This window comes from Phyllostomus hastatus, unplaced genomic scaffold (assembly GCF_019186645.2).
Source record: "Phyllostomus hastatus isolate PE091 unplaced genomic scaffold, TTU_PhHast_1.1 phas_contig_17, whole genome shotgun sequence".
Classification (NCBI taxonomy): Eukaryota; Metazoa; Chordata; class Mammalia; order Chiroptera; family Phyllostomidae; genus Phyllostomus; species Phyllostomus hastatus.
The window spans coordinates 18218965-18240301 of NW_025333664.1; the positions used below are offsets into that span (position 1 = coordinate 18218965).

General features: G+C 42.3%; 1 protein-coding gene and 2 pseudogenes across 2 annotated transcripts in view; 2 read left to right on the forward strand and 1 right to left on the reverse strand.

Annotated features, from left to right (window-relative positions):
* The window catches only part of PHF20 (PHD finger protein 20), a 100033-nt gene extending 80561 nt beyond the window's left edge, over positions 1-19472 (reverse strand). For both annotated transcript variants that reach the window (XM_045832928.1, XM_045832927.1), the window contains exon 1: positions 19345-19472. The gene's annotated coding sequence lies outside the window, so the exon portion shown is untranslated. The remainder of the gene's footprint in view (positions 1-19344) is intronic.
* On the forward strand, positions 646-19418 carry LOC123815024 (annotated as a pseudogene).
* Positions 19473-20920: 1448 nt separating the features above from the next.
* On the forward strand, positions 20921-21016 carry LOC123815459 (annotated as a pseudogene).
* The last annotated feature ends 321 nt before the right edge of the window (positions 21017-21337 follow it).

Sequence of the window (21337 nt, forward strand, 5' to 3'; positions counted from 1 at the left end):
GGCAAAGTCTGCCCAGAGTGTAGCATCATTCACTACACATAACAGACAAACAGGCATTATTCAAAACACAAAGCTTCAGGAAACCCTGTCTGCTTGACCCTATTAACCAATGTCACCCTAATAAATTTAATAAAATGTTTTTAATTAAGAAGGAAAAACAAACCCTGTCTGGGCCCTCTTTCACTCCTGCCTCATCCTAACACAGGTGTGTGTTCTCTCTCCACTGGTTCCTTCTCTATTATGCAACATCTTATAGTCTCTGAAACTATGAAGAAAAAGGACATACCTAAAGGGGGTCCCCTCAGAACTCCAAGAAAACAAGTAATTGCTCTCAGGGTTAAATTCATTCATTTGTTGAAGTAGTCACCAAATATCTGCAGACTGACTATTTGGAAAAATGGTACCAAAAGAGACACAACGCCTGCCCTCATGAAGCCTCCATTCCACTGGGCAAGGACAAAAATGTAGCCTGTGAACAGGTAAATGAAGTAACCACAAGCTGTAACTGCTATGAATGTTTAGGGCTACAAAGGAGGCAAACAAAAGCTGAGACAGTGATGTCTGGTCCTACTTTCAGAAGGCTGGACAAGAAAGATCTCTTGAGTTTCTCTTCACTATCTTTCCTTCTTTCCAGCAGCTGCAGCCATGAAGGTCAAGCTGTGCAGTTTCAATGGGAACAAGATCTACCCTGGACACCAGAGGCACTACACCAGGACCGACAGGAAGGTTTTCCTATTTATTTATTTATTCATTCATTCATTCATTCATTCATTCATTCATTTAGGAAAGAAGGGAGGAGAGGGAGAGAAACACCAGGTTGAGAACCAGTGATCCTAGGGTGCCTCTTGTCCACGCCCCAACCAGGGTCCTGGCCCACAACCATGGCATGTGCCATGGAATTGAAACACCAGGAATCAAACCAGTGACCTTTCACTTTGCAGGACAACGCCCAACCAACTGAGCCACAGCAGCCAAGGCATGGCTTTCCAGTTTCTTAATGCAAAATGCAAGTTGGCATCCCTTTCCAGGAGGAATCCTCGACAGACAAACTGGACTGCCCTCTACTGAAGAAAGCACAAAATGGGACAGTTGGAAGAAATTCAAAAGAAAAGAACCTGCTGTGCAGTCAAATTGCAGAGGGCCATCACTGGTGCATGTCCTACTGATATAATGGCCAAGAAGAATCAGAAACCTGAAGTTAGAAGAGCTCAAAAGAACAAGCTATCAAGGCTGTCAAGGAAGCAAAAAGGCTAAGCAAGTATCTAAAAAGACAGAAAGACAGAAGTGGTTGCTGCTAAGACTCCCACAAAGGCAGCACCTGAGCAGAAGCCTGTGAAGCCTGTGAAGGTTTCTGCTCCCTGTGCTGATGGAAAACGCCAAGTTAGCAGATCGGATTTTTAAATAAAGACCTGATTATGAAAAAAAAATAAAAAGATTTACACTTTCTTTGATCTATTTATACTTTCCACTTCTTCTTAAGTCCATTCTCACAATATATTTTCCTAAGAAATTCTTTTTCGAGCTTTTGAGTACTGGGATTGGTGGTCATTTTCTACGTGAGTTAAAACCTATCTTTAGGGGCTACTGATGGTTTTGATGGAGATGGAGCCACTCTTGAGCTCTCAGGGCATTTGAGCAGGCCACCTCCATACAGCAAGCTACCTAACTAAATTCTTTCCCACTAAACTTTGGATCTCAATAGCCTGCAGTGCCTAATCTGTCTCATACCAGGAGGACAATCTCTGCAATGAAAGAATGCAGAAAAATCACAGAAGTGAGCCCTCATATCTGATGTGTAATACCATCCATCACATGTTAAAAGAATTTGCTTGCAATATATTACATGAAAAGGCAGAATGCAAAATTATACGAATTTGAGCTCACATTAAAACTCATGTGCATTAAAAAAAGACTGGGAGAAAAAAAACAGGCTGTAGGTGACTGTCCTTTTCCTCACAAACAGTTTCTTAAATATATAAAGTTTTTCACAACAGAAATTTTCCTTAAGGAAGCAAAAAGTATAATATGAACTTTTATAATATGAAAAAGTATAAGCTACCTGTTAACCAACCCATTCCATAGGTCTGATATTGGGGAGCACACAAAGCAAATCAAACTAAGTCAGAATGGAGACAGTTGTAAATAAAGAAGCAGAAACCCAACAGCGAACTGAAAAGCTGTTAAGCAGAAGTGTTTCATATGAACCCTAGGAAAGGGAGTCAGAGGTCTGACTGGCTTTACCTAATACACTCTGAAAAAATAAGAAAGCAAATCTGATATAAGTAAACCAATCAGTAGAAGCCGTCATTTTGGCTTGCCTGAAATACATCAAATTATCTTTTCACCTCTGACCTTTTGCATACCAAGTAATATTCAGTGAACAGTTTGGCTCCCAGATTATACGAAAATGTGGTGCCAAACAAGAAAAAGGAAAAATGGCACTGAACTGCTAGTGAAATGGGGGTGGTGGTGATAATAGTACCTATCTGCAGGCAGTGCATGTGAGAGGATTAATGAGATAATCCATTTAAGGATCACAGAGATAGTACAAAATAAGGCCTCTATAGCTAGTAGATATTAATAATTCTATTATCACAAAATAAGGCTTAAAGTTATTTGGCTAAGGTTCACGTGCTAAGAGTCAGGCCCCAGGACAAAAGCCCAGGTCTGCCTGATTTCTGAATTAATACTTTTATCACACAACTCCCCTGCCCCAAGTACCCCAGGAGACTGTCAATTAAAATACAAGAGTGTGGGAGCAAGGCAGTGAATGAACAAAGATAAGTAAATTATTCCCAATGGCTCAAGGAAAACAATTCCTCTGGAGCCTAAATTGTCAGGTATTCCTTATAGTGAACTAAAACCTGCTTGATTTTAACTGACCAGTTTGTTTGAAGTTTTACTCTCCAACAGTTTAGAGGACAAGACTACAGACTACTCTGGCTTTCAGGTCCCATCCTCGATCTTCCCTCCACTCCTCTGGGGGTGTCAGAATTTGTTTTCAAATTTCACATTAATTCATTGAACAAACAATTAGTGAATACTCTTAGAATGTCACTGTACTTGAAATTAGAAATGAGAAATCCAACTCAGCCCTGCCTGGTGTGGTTCAGTGGACTGCGTGCTGCTGGCCTGTGGACCAAAAGGTTGCCTATTCAGTTGCCAGTCGGGGCAAATGCCTGGGTTGCTGGCCAGATCCCCAGCTGGGGAAGAAGAGCCAGAGGCAATGATCAAAGTTATCTCTCACGCATTGATGTTTCTCTCCCTCTTTTTCTCCCTACCCCTTCTCCAAAAATAAATAAATATTTTTTTAAAAAATCCAACTCAGTCCTCACTTCAGTCCATCCAGGAAGACAAACACAAACATTGAGAAGAGATGGACAAGCTTTATAAAAGGGCGAGGGATGGGACACCTGGAAAATTATCTCAAAATCTCAATTTAATTTGACAACACCTGCTACCGAGAAAGAGTTCAAGACAGAAACAGAAAAATTTTTAATTACACAAGAAGTACATTTTTACTTCTCACATTTAGTTTTAAGCAAATATTTCAAGATAGAAGAAGGCTCAGATTCTATAGCTTTTAACTTATCCATTCTTCAGGGCCTTAGCTTTTCTTCCAGAAATCTCCAGCTTCTAGAATAGGAAAAGGAAATATATTCAACAGGACACTGAGGAAAACTAAGAGAAAAAAATATGATGCAATCCATTTATATAAAATTCCACTTTAAAGACCTTGGCAAGATTTCAAATTACTCCTTTACATTCAGATTTCCCTAGAATAGGAGCTCACTGCTCCCACACAGAAGACAGAGCCTAGTTTACTTCCTTAAATACAGTATTCACAGTCAATAATGCCCCTGTATCAATAATAATAATGAAAATTTTACATATATTCTATGAAATACAGTTTAAAGGGCACTTTCACAAATGACAAACTAGAATAACTGCAACACATATGACAAAGAGCTAACTTACTTTAATTAACAAAGAGTGCATACAACCAAGAACAAAAAGGTCAAACTCACTTAAAAATGGGCAAAGTATGCCCTAGCTGGTGTGATTCTGTAGAATGATTGCCAGCCTATGAACCAAAAGATCTCTAGTTTGATTCCCAGTCAGGGCACACGCCTGGGTTGTAGGTTCGGTCCCCAGTTAAGGGCATGCAAGAGGCAACCAATGTTTCTTGCACACATCAATGTTTCCCTCCTTCTCTGTCTCCCTCCCTTCTGCTCTCTCTAAAAATAAATAAATAAATCTCAAGCGGGGGAAAATGGGCAAAGTGTGCCTGGCCGGTGGCCCAGTGGTTGGAACATCACCCAGTACACCAAAAAAGCTGCAGGATCGATTCCCAGTCAGGGCACATACCTAGGTTGCAAGTTCAATCCCCAGTTGGGACATGTATGGGAAGTGACCAATCAATGTTTCTCTGTCTTCCCCCTGCCCCCCGCATCTTCTCTCTCTCCCTTCCTCTCTCTCTGAAATAAATAATGATAATAATAAATATCCTCAGGTGAGGATTAAAAACATAATTAAAAATGGGAAAAGTGTAAGAACTGGCAGACTATAGGGGTGATAAGAAGTAGCAAATTATAAGGGGGAAACAGTATAAAGGTCTAATAAATATGTAATATTATAATCACATAAAGCTCACCCTAAATTAAGAAAATGTAACTCAAAAAGACAATTTTTTACTTCTCAGATAGCAAAACTCAGATATGGAGGATGCCCACTGTTTACAGGGATGAGGAGAAAAGAGTCTGCTTATATACTGTTGGTAGAAGCATAAACTGGAAAAGCTTTTCTTAAAAGCACCTTTGTGCTGTCTACAAAAATGCACATACCTGCAACCCAGCAGCAGTCCCACTGCCAGTAATTTATCCTAAAGATACATTCCCCAGATTCTGCCAAATTACCTGTAAGGATGATCAAAACAGCTTTCCAATTTCTGCAGCTAAAATGTGCATCAAGCCCTGGCTGGCATAACTCAGTGGATTGAGCACGGGCCTGCAAAGCAGAGGGTTGCTGGTTCAATTCCCAGTCTAGGGCACATGCCTAGGTTGCAGGCCAGGTCCTCAGTGGGGAACACATGAGAGGCAACCACACATTGATGTTTCTATCCCTCTCTTTCTCCTTCCCTTACCCCTCTCTAAAAATAAATAAAATCTTTTAAATAAATAAATAGAATGTGCATCAAGAAGCCTAGTTAAATGAATTATGGTTCATCAATATAATGTTATACAGCTATCAAAAGGGATAATGGCAATCTGTAGATGCTGATATGATATGAAGTCATCTGCAAAATATACAGTCAAATAAAAAAGGCATGGTGTAGAGGCCTGTGTATGGTATTATCCCTTTAACGTAAACAAATAGATGTAAATATAGAAAGATCTATTATAGCAGAAACATTATTATATTGTTATAATTTTCTAACCTAAGAATGTACTTCCATGGCTCTGGCTGATGTGGCTCAAGGGATCGGGCCTCACACGCCTCCAAAAGGGAACCTGGCCCACGACCCAGGCATGTACCCTGACTGGGAATGGAACCAGTGACCTTTTGGTTTGCAGGCCTGCACTCAATCCACTGAGCCACACCAGCAAGGGCTATTTCTTCTTATTTTTTAAAAGCATTTTTAAATATACAAAACCCTGTCTTGTATTCCTATACTATCTTACTGGATCTTTACAACCACGAAATGATGTATTAGAACAAAATGTGATGTGTACAGAAAGGAAACTGAGATACAGAGCAGCTGGCAGCTTTCAAGGTCCCCCAAGAAAGGAGACATTTCTCTTAGCATAGTTAACAGGATTTCCCCAGAAGTAGACAAACCACTTCTCAAAAGCCCTTCCCTCTTTACCCTACCAAAGAAGTTGTTGCTATGCTTACATTCATGCCGTTAGATATAAACGTAATTTGAAGAAAATTTAGCAATTGAATGCTTCTCAAATGTTGTGTTACAATTATCATATCATTATGTAACAAGCAGAAATACTCAATTTTTTAGAAAGGACAAAACCTAAAAAGGCTAAGAGGGCCCAGCTATGGAGAAACTAGACCCCATGAACCACTGCCTGGGGCCCTGACTATAGCCATCACTTTACACCTCGATCTGGAAACAAGGAACGAGCTGTTAAACTGCTTATACACTTGGATTCAGTAATTTTTAATCTGCAGAATACAGCCCGGAATAAAAATAAATCATTCCTGAAAATGAGGATAAAGCAATAGCTCTTTACATATGATTCTGGGGAAGCTAGATATAGTTCACATGTTGAAGAACAAGAAAATAGTTCAGCAAAACCTAATATCAGGGTAAAGAATGATGCTCAACAGATGCCCAATAAATGAAATAAAGAATGCTGCTAACACGGTGAGGATGTGAAATGACCTTACAAAAGGAGACCAGATATAAAATACCCTTATGCAGACTAACGAGACCTACATAAAAAACATTTATAATGGTAATAATAGCTAACTCTTCATATAGTAAGTCATGTAATCCTTAAAACAACCACAGAGGTAAGTATCATTATTAATCCTCATAAACAGAGAGAGAAAAATTAGGGACACCCCAGGATGCCCATATATTGAATAGCAAGGGGCTGAGTCAGGATTTGAATTGAAGCCCTGTGGCTCCAGATTCTTAACCACTACCACATTTGTTTCTGAGGTACACCTTCGAGTTCTCTCTCCTAACTCATCAAATGAGGATTAATGGCTCCTATTATAAGGAGTAGTTGAGAAAAAAAAATCTGTAAAGCCCCCATTTGGCATCAGAATCTTCAGATTTCATAATACATTTAGAGTTAATAATGAACTAATAACGACTCTAGGTTTTATTTGGGGAGAAGTAAAAGGGTACTATAGCCATGGTTCCTGCCCTCAACAACCCCATTGTGCTCTGAGGAGAAGGGACTGAGGACTCAAAATAATAAAGAATTAAAGTGATAGAAGTATGAAACAATATATTTCAACCAGTCAGCTCTGAGACAGGGTTAGGGGAAAATAAACTCTGAGACACTCGAGAAAGATTATCAATCACCAGAAACGACAGAACAGTCTTTGGGATAACCTAATACTGCTTACTACCAAGCTTGCATTCACCTCCATTAAAGGGTGATAGTATCTTTTCTACTTAATGCCACCCCCTTTCAATTAAGGGGCACTTCAAGTAAAAGACATGCTTAGCCCTGGCCAGGTAGCTCAGTTGGTTAGAGCATCACCCCAATATGTCAAATGCAAGTTTGATCCCTGGGTCCGGGCACATACAAGAAGCAACCAATGAATGCATAAGTGGAACAACAAATCAATGTCTCTCTCTCCCCTTTCCTCCCTTGCTCTCTAAAAATCAAACAACTTAAATTTTTTTTAAAAGACATGCCTCCTTCCTAGATCTTTAGTCCTCCTTCCTTCAATAGTTATTGAGGCCTGCTATGTGCTGGAGACCGAGACAGGAAAGATGAGACAACCTCAACCCTATTCTCTAGTGGGGAAGTCAGGCAAAGTACAAAATAAATACATACACAAAGACAATAATCTCTGGCAGGATAACTACTGTTGGAAAAAAACGCACCAAAATAATGTGAATCGGTGTCAGTAACATGGGAGGACCATTTTGATGAGGCTGTTAGAAAGGGCTCTAGCCCTGGATGGGTAGCTCAGTTGGTTAGAGCATCCTCCAGATACGACAACATTGTGGGTTCAATCCCCAGTAAGTGCACATACAAGAGTCAACCAATGAATGCATAAATAAGTGGAACAACAAAAAAAAGTTTCCCTCTCTCTTCCCTTCTCTCTCTCTCTCTAAAACCAATTAAAAAAAAAAAAAAAAAAAGCCCTGGATGCTGTGGCTCAGTGGATTGAGGGCCAACCGAAAGGTCTACAGGTCAGTATGTTCTGGTCAGGGCATATCCCTTGGTTAAGGGCCAGGCCCCCATTTAGGGGCAAGCGAGAGGTAACTGACCAATGTTTCTCTCCCTCTCTTTCTCCCTCCCTTCCCCTCCCTCTAAAAATTAAAAAAAAAAAAAAAAATGAGCTGAGTTGGTTTATCTTACTTGAGGGGTTATGGAAGGAAGCAAGAAGAAGGGAGAGTCAGGGAAGGAGGAGGGGAGGGAAGAAATAGGCCAAAAAATTCCCTTACCCGCTTCCCAGATCCTTGAAATGTTTTCTCCAAGAATCTAGCTTTTCCTTCCACAATTAAAATTCAGACAGACCAAAAAAAAAAAAAAATCAGACAGACAGCAAACACACATTGAGTTTACCTATTTCAAAGTACTGAGAATGAGTCGGTTAAATCAGTGTAAATTCCAGAAGCAGTGGAAAGGGCCTAGTGTCTAGGCTTGGCTCCAGAATTTATTTTCTGAATGACCTTTGACACATTACTCAATTTTACTTAACTAATCATCTTACCCTCACTAGTTCCTTCTCCTTTTCTCCCCATCACAGTTTAAGGCCCCAAGATTGGCCAATGTGTCAAGCTAGAAAAATGGGCATAGCCCTTGCTTCGCACTCTCAGACACCATTCTGTAACACCTTCTTCTAGGTCTCTCCCATTTCTGGGTGGTTGCCCAGTTCAGACCCCACCCCCTCAATCAACTACTAATCCAACTACTCCAACTACTCTAATCCAACTACTGCAAGTTTATGATGGAGCTCAAAGCCTTCAGACACACCCTCCCCAGGTCCAAATCAATACTCTCGTAAACTGACATCTGACTGCCTATTTTATGACAAACACTATTCTAAGTACTTATAAATATATCATCTTGTTTAGAGTCTTACCTCACAGGTTCATAATGAGGGTTATTATTATTCCTATTTTATAGATGAAGAAAGCTAAGGTTCAGAAAGTAAACTGCTCCAATGACGAAACTAGCAAGTATTGGGGCAAGGAGTTAAACCAGGTAGTCTGACTCTAGTCAACTACTGCACTGTTGCTAATCCTCCTCACTGCTACTACAGAGATTTTTCTAAAGCACAAATCTGATCATAAGACACCTCTGTTTATAATAGTTCAGATTACAATGGTGCAGGGATTGCCTGAGGGATGGGGGGGCGGAGGGTAGGCGGTGCTGGGTAGAAGGAGGCAAAGAGGGGAAAACTGGGATGCCTCTAATACCATAATCAATGAAATATAATTTAAAAAAATAGTTCAGGTCACTTCCTTGGTTAATTTCAAGTAAAATTTATTGTGTATGGTCTAGTAAAATACCATGTATATATTTAAAAATAAAAATAAGATAAATACAACAGTTCAGGTTACATGTCAACAGTATCTCAATTTATTTTTTTTAAGATTTTATTTATTTTTTAGAGAGAGGGGAAGGGAAAGAGAAAGAGAGGGAGAAACATCAATGTGTGGTTGCCCCTCATATGCGCCCAACTGGGGACCTGGTCTGCAACCCAGGCATGCGCCCTGACTGGGAACCAACCCCTGATCCTTTGGTTTGCAGGCCCGCACTCAATCCACTGAGCTACACCAGCCAGGGCTCAACAGTACCTCAATTTAAATAAAAGCAGTTCATCAGTTTCCCCACAGAACTGAGTTTAAGCTACTCCGTGTGTGGCATCAAGGCTGTCAGTGAGCCAGCCCTTATGACCAAACCAAACTCGATAGGAGCTTAAAAGGAGGGAAGCAGGCAAGCCTAACAGAGGGGCAGTGGCACATAGTGCTTATGAGCCAGAACGCTGGAGTGAGACTAGTATGGATCCCAGCTCCACCATTTCCAGATAACCTTGCACAAGGCCATTTCCTCGCTAAGCCTTGGCCTCATCTGTAAAAGAAGGGGATAGTACCAGCACCGTCATACAAGTATTGGGAAGATAAAAAATTACTTAGCACAGGGCTGGCACACAATAAGCTCTCAAGGTTATTACTGCTCTTGGGGCCCACACACCTAGACTCCTTGCAAGTTCCAACCTCCAGACCTTTACTCAAACAAGCTGCTTCCTCTGCCTGGTCCTTCAGGACTGGGTTCAACCACAGCACTGCCCTGAAGAGCTTACTAGGCCAGGGGCTCACTCCAATATTCTCCCATGTCAGTCTGGCCTGTCCTCTGGGCCAGAGCACTCAGCACTCTACACTGAAATTGCCTCTTTTGAGACAATTTCTCCTTAGGCATTTAACTCCTCATAGGCACCCCTGGCATCTAACAAGCAGTACCCTTACATGGTAGTCAGATGCTTGTTGAAGATAAACCTCAGCTTCCCTACTGGCAAAATGGGAATAAAAACAGACCAGTATCACCACCCTATAGCAATGTAGAGATTCAAAGAGATAATTACTTAAAAACTCTTTGAAAAGTGCTATCCGCAGGTAAAAGTAGGAACTGTTATGACTAATTGGGGGCAGGGAGAGGAAAGCAAAGCACAAAAAATGAGCAACCTAAAGACAGATCACAATTGTACCCATGGGGCTGAAGAAAAGCTGTATTCTTTCACAAGGAGGTCCCAGTCTATAAATGTCAGTAGCTCTGGAGTGGGTTTGTGTGGGTTCCTTTCAGGAAAGGGAGTGTTTTTTGGTTTTGTTTTGGTTTTGGGTTTTTTGGGGGGTTTTTTGTTTTTCAATATAACCTGACTAAGCTTATAGGATTCTTTGAGGTATCACTATATTACAAAGGGAAACAATTTGGAGTTGGAGTCATTACTTCATGGGGCCTCCAAAGACATTTTCCTGAATCACAACCCTTTTACTATGTATGGAGTTTTAAAGATAAGTTATTTAATAGTCAATGAATTTATTATCTTATTCTTAGATACTAACTTTTATTCCTGGCCTTTATTATCAATACCAGGAAATGGCTAACATTTACTGAGTCTTCACCACAGGCTAAATCCTTGACAAATATCTCATTCCCAATAATGCAGAAAAGTTGGCAATATTGTCCCACTTTACAGAGAGGGAGAGGAGGCTCGGAGCAAATATCTTCTCCCTGGTCACCAGCTCATTAGAAGAGCTGGAATTTGAAAAGCAGCACCTCCTTCAAACCCACTACACTTACAATGCTTTAAAAGAGAAGGTCCTTGGGATATCTAAACACTAATGATATTAAGGGAGTACTGCTATGTTCTTAAGTGGGAATATAAGGGAAAACATTTAAGTATCTTTCTCTTCTAGATACTACTGATGTAGTAAGCATAAAGTAGAAACTACAGCCCTGGCTGGTGTGGCTCAGTAGATTGAGTGCCAGCCTGTCAACCAAAGGGTCGGTCACCACCAGTTTGATTCCCACTCTACGGCACAAGCCTGAGTTGTGGGGCAGATCCCCACTAGGGGGTGCATGAGAGGCAACCACACATTGATGTTTCTCTCCCTCTCTTTCTCCCTTCCTTCCCCTCCCTAAAAATAAATAAATAAAATCTTAAAAAAAAAATAGAAACTACAAACAAGGTCCATGAGGGGATTTTATGAACACTTTGTGAGAGAAATAAAACAAAAATAATGGTAACATATACTCAGCTCTTCACAGTTCACCAAGTTTTGCTAACTTTATGAACTAGGTTTTTCTAATTCCCATTTACAGATCTGGAAATGTGGGAAAAAGGTAACATTTACTGACATTTCTAATGATCAATGGAAGGCAGTTATGATGATACTTGAGTGTGGAAACAGAGGACCAGATAGGTTAAGTAACTTGCCATGCTAGACATCTGTCTCTGAAACCCATGCCACAGTGAGAGGCCCAAAAGGTTTAAGCTGCATGCCCAAGTTGCAAGTTACAGATGCTGGATCTCAAACTCAGGCATTCTGTCTCCAAATCCTGGTTCCTACCACCAAATACCATGCAGCCTGGGCATAAAAAGGTGGCCTCTACTTATCTCGCCTTTCTGAATTGCGGACGTATAATTCTCAAATAGGTCACAGCAGGACCAATTTCCTACTCATGAAAGCACATTGGAGAGCAGTCCCACACCATGGGACAATTAAGCAGCTCAAACCCTCCGTGCCCAGGAGCCTCAAGAGAGAAAGGTAACCTGAGCTAAGAGAACTGAGCTTCTATAAGTAAGGGATGTTTGCATGGTCAGGAATAGAGTCTGGGGGGCTGGGGGACAAGGCTACCCCTTCTCTCAGCAGTGCCTCAGTCCTGGGTTCCAAGATGCTGCTTGTTTGCTACTGTGATTAAAGTTACTTATTCAAACCTGGAGTGGGGAGTGGCAGGGGAGTAATGCAGCTGTTGGGAGGAAGATGTAAGAGAACCAGGATTACAGGCCAAGAAATCTGGTCTTTAACTAGCCAAATAACCTTGGGCAACTTACTTATTCTCACTTTCCTCATCTATTAGATGAGGATAATAGATAAGTTGTAAAGATTCAATTAAAGCCAACAGAGTGCTCCAAAAAATGTTTGCTATAGTTATTATTATTACAAAATGCCCACATTTCTAAATCAGGTTTCCAAAACCTAGAAATCCCAACACCTGTCTGTGCACCTATAAAAGCAAGGAAGGCATGTCAATCCACCTAACCATGTACCTTTTCCATGCAAGAAAGAGACCTCTTGAAAATCAGGTTTCTACTAGGACAGAGAACCCCAATATTCATCTAAGATACCTGGGAGTTAGCCTTTTAAATTCTAGGATTAAGTTCCTGACATGGGATAAGCTCTCATCAAATAAAACCATCATTTTAAGTCCTTCCCCTAGCCCCTCCTCTCCCTTCTTCCCCAAAGTCCACTGATTCAGGCAAGCACCACCTCCCTTTCATACAACTGCACTGTTTATGCTTGGTGACTCATACCAGGCTCCTAAAATTTTACGGGATTTCTGCAAACTCATTGCTTCATTATTTGGCCAAAGAAAGCAAAGGACAGCTCAATACCTAGCCCAAGATCTAGCAAAGCTGTCACAGCATCATTACAAATCAGGGTTTCAATTTCCAATAGATTACCTCAAGGTTAGTCAGTCAGTCAACAATCTGAAAGGGCAGTTGCTGAGAGAGATGAACAGGGACAAACAACATCTTCCCTTTTTCTTCCCAATTTTACAATCTAACCTAATCAAGGAGACTCTAAAGATACATTTTGGCTTGGATTTTTAAAAAATGCTTATTAAGAAAAATATAGTCCCTACCCCCCCCCCCACCCAGTTACTTCCTAGAAAGATGAGGAAGGTTAGGAGGTTATACAGAGATAGCTTTGAGCCCTGATTTCCGGACACGATGTAGGCAACCGCCTTTGAGGTGTTCTCAAATACTTGTTAGTTTTACTCCTTGATAAAGTTATTTGAAATCTAGATTTCTTATTATTGTCCTTAGTAATTTCTTTTCTGGAGTTTTGTGGCTGAGTGTTCTAGGATGAAGTGCACTTGGAAGTAATTTTTAAAAGGTGTCAGCACTCAGGGTACACTTTCAGATTTCAGATAGGGAATTTAAGCTCCTTCAATACACTTTTTTTTAAATCCCCACCTGAGAGCAGTCTTATTGATTTTAGAGAGAGGGGAAGGGAGGAAGAAAGGGAGAGAAACATGATGTGAGAGAAATATCAATCAGTTGCCTCTCACATGCACCCTGACCTGAACCAAACCGGCAAGCTAGGTATGTGCCCTGACCATGGATTGAACCCACAACCTTTCAGTTTACAGGACAATGTGCCCACTAAATGAGCTACACTGGCTGGGGCTAAGTACCTATAAAATCCAGGAAGAAATACCAGGTGGCTAATTCCCCACAAATAGGGGAAACTTTGGGAGAAGAGGGCTGAAAGCAGTACATCTCATTTCCCCCAAACTCTGACCAAAGGCAAACTACCTGCTTCACTTTTAAATTTCATTCTACCTACACTGTTAATTCAAAGCAAAAAAGAAAACTGAGGTGGGGAGCAGAGGAGAACATTTTTTAAATATACATCAGGCCCTGGCAGGGTAGTTCAGTTGGTTAGTCTCATCCCAATACACCATGGTTGCAGGTGTGATCCTCGGTCAGGGAACATACAAGAAGCAACCAATGAACTGATAAATAAGTGGAACAAGTCAATACCTGTCTGTCTATCTAAAATCAACAATAAAGCCCTGGCTGTTGCGGCTCAGTCGACTGAGTGCCAGCCTGTGAAACAAAAGGTTGCTGGTTGGATTCCCAGTGAGGGCACATGCCTGGGTTGTGGGCCAGGTCCCCAGTTGGGGGTGTATGAGAGGCAACTGATGGATGTATCTCTCGCACATCAATTTTCTCTCCCTCTTTCTCTCTCCCTTCTTCTCTCTAAAAAGTTAAATAAAATATAAATAAAATAAAATCAATAAATAAAAAATAAAATATACATCAGATGAGAGAACTTAGAAATAAACATGTACATGTTGTATGTAAACTACAGACTCCCTCTCAGTGGTTCAGAGAAGTAGCAAGCATTGAATAGAGAATTCAAGTAAGACTTCTTTGAGAAGTTTAGGCAATTTTGAATGAAATAAAGCAGGAACTGGAAGAGGGCATGTAGGCAGAAGTATGCTAAAGTTGGGTGTTAGGACAAGCCGGCTGCCTTGGCTAGAAAAGAGGCAGTGGCAGAAGTGACTCGGACAAGAGAATGACTGGCAGCCTGCCCAACAGAGCACGTGAAGAAATCGGATCTGCTATAACAAGCTCCCAGACACTGGGTTTCTAAGCGAGGTACTGAGGAAGGCACAGAGCACCACAGACCTTGGAGATAATCAGCCCCTCACTTTACAAATGGGGACAATGAGTCCCAGCAGCATTAAGTAACTTGCCTGGGGTCTCACAGTGAGTGAACAGCTGGGACTAGAGCCAAATCCAGATCAAACCTGTGACTGAATAGGATCTGACATTCATGTGAGAGGTGTTGGGGGTGGGGGGAAGAACCAGGACACAAAATAGTCTAGTCATTCAGGTTTGTCCTGATTAAAGCCCAGAATAGGATCATATTGGGAAAAAGCCATGACAAATGACAGCCAGGGAAATAGGTACAGATGACCTAAGACATTTAGAAAGGAAAAACCCACTAAGTCTGAGAAATAGACTAGAGATGTGAGTACAAAAGGAGATAGAACATCATAAGGCATAATCCCCATCAAAGGAGGTCATCTTCCCACCAGCATTCACCATTGTGAAGCTCCCAAACAGAGACAAGCCGGCAGGTTCCATTCAAGGTCCAGGCACTACCTTTCCCAGACCCATTTCCAGAACCTAGAAAACTAAGGACTCCTTGAACATTCCAACACCTGTGACCTTGCTTACTTGGGGTATCTCAGACTCCCCACCGTGGTAGGATGACAGGTGAGGAACCAGACAGACAGGCTGGCTGATTATTATAACAAGTATAAAGTATGATATAATGATTCTATGTCAAGAACTATGTTCACATTTAAGCAAAAAAATCTGTATTTCAACATTTAAATTTGACAAAATATAGTGATGGAAACAGACTTGACTTGGGGTAGTGAACACACAATACACAGATGATGTATCACAGAACTGTACACCTGAAACCTGCGTAATATTGTTACCAATGTCACCCCAATAACTTCAAAAAAATTTAAAATTTCCTGGCTGGCGTAGCTCAGTGGATTGAGCGCAGGCTGCGAACCAAAGTGTCGCAGGTTCGATTCCCAGCCAGGGTACATTCCTGGGTTGCAAGCCATGGCCCCCAGCAACCACACATTGATGTTTCTCTCTCTCTCTCTCTCTCTCTCTCTCTCTCTCTCTCTCTCTCTCTCTTCTTCCTCCCTTCCCTCTCTAAAAATAAATAAATAAAATCTTTAAAAATGTTTAAAATAAAAATTTAAAATTTAACAAACAATAAATTTTCAGGGGAAATAGAAAACAAAATTCAGCAGCGTTTCGTACCTAGGTTTTAAAAAGAGCACCCTCATACATTGTTAGTGGGAATATAAACCAGTGCATCCTTTGTGTGGGTCACTTTGGCAGTATTCATTAAAAGCCTTAAAAATAAGCATGTGATTTGACTTAGTTACATCTATGAATTTATCTTAGGAAGATAATCATGGCTGGGCAAAACGTGTTTGTGCAGAAAGCATTGTTTATAGTAGTAAAAAACTAGAAACTACCTTGACATCCCAGAATTGAAGAATGAATAAGATTAATTCATGCACAAAAGGGAGTACAATGCCTACAGCCATTAAGTGAGCTATCGTGGAACTTGAAGGGGAATGCTCAGGATTTGGGAAAAGGTAGGCAAAATAATAATAATAATAATAATAATGATGAATATGACAAAATACATAAAAAATCAAATTGCTGGAGAAGTTTTAGCTATGGTTTTAAAAGCTAAAAGCTAGAGTAACTGTATTTCAGTATAATAGTCCTCAGAAGGGGGCCATGCCTTGCACAGACTTTAAGGGACATGTGTCTGGATAAAGAGAAAATGGAACATAATACCCCAGCATAAGGCTAACCACCACCTTCCTATTTTCACAGCGATATCTTTGGCTTTGTGTATAGAACCTCACCATTCAAAATGTAATTCAATTACATTACCATCAGCTGGGAATTAGAAATGTAGATACTCAGCCCACACCCTAAACCTACTGGATCAGAATCAGCATTTTAGCAAGACCCACCCTCCCACACAACCCCAAGTGATTTATTAGCACATTCAAGTTTGAGAAGCAGTGGTGTAGAATACTTTGGGTGCACTGTACCTAGCAGTACACAGATAAAGTACCAAACAGGCAAATAAAGAGGCAAAGTACCTGTTCACTTTCCATATACCATATTTTATTAGGTACTGCTCACTCAGACAGACCTCCAATGTTTTTTAATGACTCTGGTATTTATTAATGACCAAATGATCAAATACGATCTATTTCACATCCTAAAATAGCCCATCTTAGCTCTAGGGCTTTCATGAACATGAAATATAATATAAAACAGCTTAGTTGTTCCAAAAATACAATAATGATTAATTTTATTCAAGTTCCAACACAGTTCAAACACTTCTCCACAAGCCCCATTAATTCCTACAGGTTCCTGGGAGCATCAATCAGTAAATCCCCCCAGCATCCTTAAGAAGCAGGTGCTTGGCAAACATCCAATCTCTAAATGAGATTCAGAAGGACGTGTTCCTAAAAATGCAGTCTTTTCCTGCCTTGTCCTGCCAGGGTAGCTTCTCAGGCCCAACTCTCTCCCCCACTCAGGCCTCATACAGCTGCACACTCAAGTACTTCTCAAAAGGGAGAAAGGTCAGAGGTGTCATTATCCCATAAGCACTTGGAATTCCAGCTGTGGAGAAATTAATCTGGTTAAGGGGTTTAGGCTGAGAAGCCCTGAGTAAAATCTAGAAAGACAGAGAGAAATACAAAAGAAAGAACCTACTGAGAGATAAGAAATCCCAAATATTTGTAGATTTTAAGGTGGGGGTTGGGAGCAAGGCTTGGCGGATGAGAGGGTGATGGGGAGAAATAAGGATCCACCCCCCAACTGCCCCCCAAGGACAAGAACAAGAAAAATGACTAGGAGAATCCTCCAATGACCTCTTTTTCTCGATGAAAGGAAAGAAGAAAGCCTATGTAGGGAGGAAGCTTTTGCGCTGAAAGCAAGACTAGAAGAATTTCCTGAGGGTTCCCTCTTTCCAATACAGGAAAATAAAGCAAAGTAGAAAACAATATTCATCTAACCAGAATGTTATAGAAAGCAAACCACCAGGAGGATTAACAGTCCTGTGAATAACCAAAGATATGGGAGGAGATTCCTTTCCAGTTTAAATCCAGCACTTGGGGCATCAGGCAGCCCTTGACTTGAAGCCATCTCCAGCGCTAGGGGAAGAAAGGGAAAATCTGTACAGCCACCACTAAGCAGAGCAGTATCCAAAGAGTCAGAAACCAGAAAAAATCCCTGGCGACAGGGCAAGCCAAGAGAAAGAGTTCCAGTTAGCAAAAAACAGAAAGATAAAGTAGACACAGGAAAGAAAACATGCAGCATCCCTTTTGGAGGGGGAATCCTCCCCTTTGGGAAGGGGATTTCAGAAGGTGGGGACTATAGAGAGCGTGCTTAGAAAGAAAAAAAAAAAAGGCCACAGAAGCAGAGAAAGCGCTATGCTAAAAACACTCATTCATCAAGGAAGAGGAAATGGGTGCACTGATCAGAAAGGGAGAGCACCAAGAGGGAACTGGGGTTCCAAAAACGGAAGGAAACTGAGGAAGGAAAATGTCTTCGATGGCAGAAAAGCTCAAAAACCATAGACCATCGCCTGGGAATGAGAGGACTCGGAAAAAAGATGTACCCTTCCAGATTTAAAAAGTATCAGGAAGGGGCTGCACCCTGAAAACTGTGTAACCAAAAGGGGTGCATCCTGTACATTTGGGGAACACAAGAAACAAATGCACTCAGGTATGGAAATGAGTCTCCCCCGGGAAGTAAGATAGTTCTATTTGGGGAACTCATGAAAAAGGGTGCAAACCCAAGAACAGTGACTGGAATAAGCGAATTCCCTTATTTGTGTAATTGGAAATATGTAACCTTAAACTTCAGGATTTGGATCTCATTGTCGGTAGTCTCTGGAAATGAGGTGCACCTCGGATTTGAAGGGTTAGGGAAAGGAAGTGGCCCCTAAATTTAAGAAATTCTGGAAAGCAGGTTGCCTGATTTGGGGCCTAGAAGAGTTTTCCCTGGATTTGTGGAAACAAGTGCCCCAAAACTTTGGTTATTGGAACCCAGACTTGACAGACTCGTTAACAGGCCGAAGGTTCAAATTTAAGGAGTGCTTACTCAGATTGAAGCCTCGAAAAAGGAAGTGTCCTCCCAGTTTGGGGGGCCTGGGAAAGGGGATACATCCTCAGTTTGAAGGGGCTTTGTAAGCGGAGATAAAACCCCAGGGCTGGAGCTTAAGAAAAAGGGTGCCCTACCCACATTTTCAAAACTAGAGAAAAGGGACACTCCCATAGTCGGGGGCTTGAGAAAAGGGGTGTGCTCCCCAGAATAGGATAAAAGAGTAATTAAAAAAACACGCGATCTTAAATAACAAGGCAACAGGAAGAGATGGTGGTGGCGATCTCGCGGGCCACAAAGCTCTGGCTCTAGCTGTGGCGCTTACCGCCCCCCACCCCCAACACGGCCCGCTCCGCGCCCCGGGCCCGCACCCCGCGGCCCAGCCCCCTCGGTCGGCGCTGATTGGCCTACACGGCCGTCACTCCCGTCGGGAGCCCTGGGGATTGGGCGCCGCTCGCACGCCCGCCACGCTCTCAGCAGCGGTCCCCGGGCCTCCCTCCGGGCTGGGCGAGACGGGCCAGGCGGGGAGCAGGGCCGGGCAAGGGACCGGAGCCGCGGCGGGCGGCGTCCGTCACCGTCCCCGCCCCCACGACACGCGCCGGCGCGGGCCTGTCCGGACCCGGCTTCCACCAGCCGGCTTCACCTCTCCGCGCCTCACCGCGAGCTCACCTCACAGCCCCGCTCCGGCTGCGCCGCTTCAGGACCAACCGACAGAAGGACTCTGCGTGCTGCGCACCACGTGACCCTCGGGACGCGCCTAGCGTATCCCCCGCCCCCCACACACACGCACCCTGGCCACCACCAAGTGACGCAGCGCCCCAGCTGCCCCGCCCTCGGCCCCGCCCAACCCGATCACCGTGGCGACGGATCGGGCGGGCCACGCCCACTGCCCTGAGGCGCGGGAACCGGGCCGACGCCCTTGATCTAGGGCTCGAAGTCCCCACTCATCCATAACCACGAAGCCCGAGATTGGATACTCCATCACCTGTTAATTTTGCCTCCTGAATGCATCTTGAAGCCTTCCACTTCTCTCTGTACCATTACAACAGCACAGTGTGAACCACCATCACGTCTCGTAGATGATAGTCGCCTTCAGCCCCTTGCCCCTTTCAATCCAATTTTCACACCGACAGTGGAGGCTTTCAAAACGCAAATATAATCACAGGCATCCCTGCCCAAAACCTGTTTCCCACTGTTCTTCAGATTAAGATCAGTGGGATCTTCACTGAAAGCCTATCTATCAGGCTCTTGGAAGTCTGGACCTAACCTGCTTCTCACATTATCACACATCCAGCTTCCCCACTTCTCAGCTGCTTTCAAATCCTCAAACAAACTAGGTTCCTTCCCACCTCAGAGCCTTTGTACTAATTCGTCCTCCACTTTGCCTCATTAACTCCTAGGAATATGGTTCCAATTGCTGGTGTTAGGAGGAGCTGCATTTTTGCTTCTGGGGACCAAGAGTGGAGTTGCACCTACCCCAGAAGGTTCAGGGATGCTTTTACAGTGGGTCTTGGAAAGTCCCAAGAAGAAATGCTAAACATTTGTAATTTAAGAGGGCAATAGTAACTTTATTTAACATTAAAGATGACAGAACAGCCAGATTTCACTTCTTAAAATGTAAATCTAATCATGACACTGTCCTGATTAAAATAACCAGTCAATCTCTCCATCTGCATCCTCCACCCCTGCTCATCCTCATCTAGCCACACTGACTTTCTATCAGTTTCCATGACTCTTTCCAAGCTCTCTCCAGCTGCTGGGCCATTGAATAAGCTGTTGCTTTTTGCAAACTTGACTCTTCATCAGGTAGGTCTCAGTTCATCTCTGAAATCCTCTTTGACTACAGTATCTAGAAGTTCTTCCTTCTATCACACGTCTCACCATGGTAATTACTGTCTACCTTATCACTTCAATTTCCAACAGAGCACAACACAGTTTGTTATTATTTCATTTGTGTGTTCTCTTGGTTGTATTTGTCTATATCCTGAGCTTGAGTTAGGGACTGTCTTGTACCTACTGAACTGCTGGGACCTGACAAATAATAGATGCTGTATGTGTATCTGTGGAAGGGATGAAAGAGAATAATATCAGGAAAAATTGGTAGAGTCTCCATGACCTGAGTCCACAGGAGAGATGCCTTTCACATCAGGACTGGAGACTGAAGAGGGACCTACCTCAGCTGAAGTAGGACAGAGGGTAGTGCTTAGAAATAGGTCCTGGGAAACCAGGGACAAAAGTTTCAGCCATGCTCACTTCCTCAGCACATATACAAAAATTATAGAGAAGATTAGTGTGGCCCCTGCCCAAGGATAACATGCAAATTAATAAATTCCATATTCAAACCAAAAATTAAAAACTTAGGGAATTTGAGGACCAGAACTACCAACGTGAACTTAGCCAAGTACTTAAATAGAAGAAGAAAGGACCTTCCCAGTACTCTCTAGTTTCCATTAACATGATGTTGCTCAACTGTTAGTGACCGTGGTAGTAGGTATTGATTTTTTTGCCCTGCAACCACAGTAATGCCAATAATCAGAAAGTCTAAAGCTCCATATAAATATAACATGTTTCTTCATTTATTTGACCTGTATGTACTGAGACTGGGGTTAAGCTGGGCACCAAAGACAAAGAGCAGGATAAAATTTAGGCCTCACTTTCAAGG